Source organism: Olea europaea, chromosome 19 (genome assembly GCF_002742605.1).
Source record: "Olea europaea var. sylvestris chromosome 19, O_europaea_v1, whole genome shotgun sequence".
NCBI lineage: Eukaryota > Viridiplantae > Streptophyta > Magnoliopsida > Lamiales > Oleaceae > Olea > Olea europaea.
Window position 1 is genome coordinate 4,019,425 of NC_036255.1, and position 288 is coordinate 4,019,712.

Sequence of the window (288 nt, forward strand, 5' to 3'; positions counted from 1 at the left end):
ACAAGCTTCGGATAAGAAACGAGCAGTTCTAGTAAGATTTGTAATATGAATACCTTTACGCTTTGCAGAGATATAAGGTGCCATTTTAGGATTCCATTTCCTAGCACCATGGCCAAAATGAACTCCTGCCTCCATCATCTCTTCCAAATTGATGTTCCAATATCTTCTTCTCATTCCCCCCCCTTTTTTTTTCAAAAAAAAAAAGAAAAGAAAGGAGGAACTCTGAACTGAAATAAATAATTGTTCCGATGGAACCTTCTCTTCTACCGTAGATTGGCCGTAGATAGA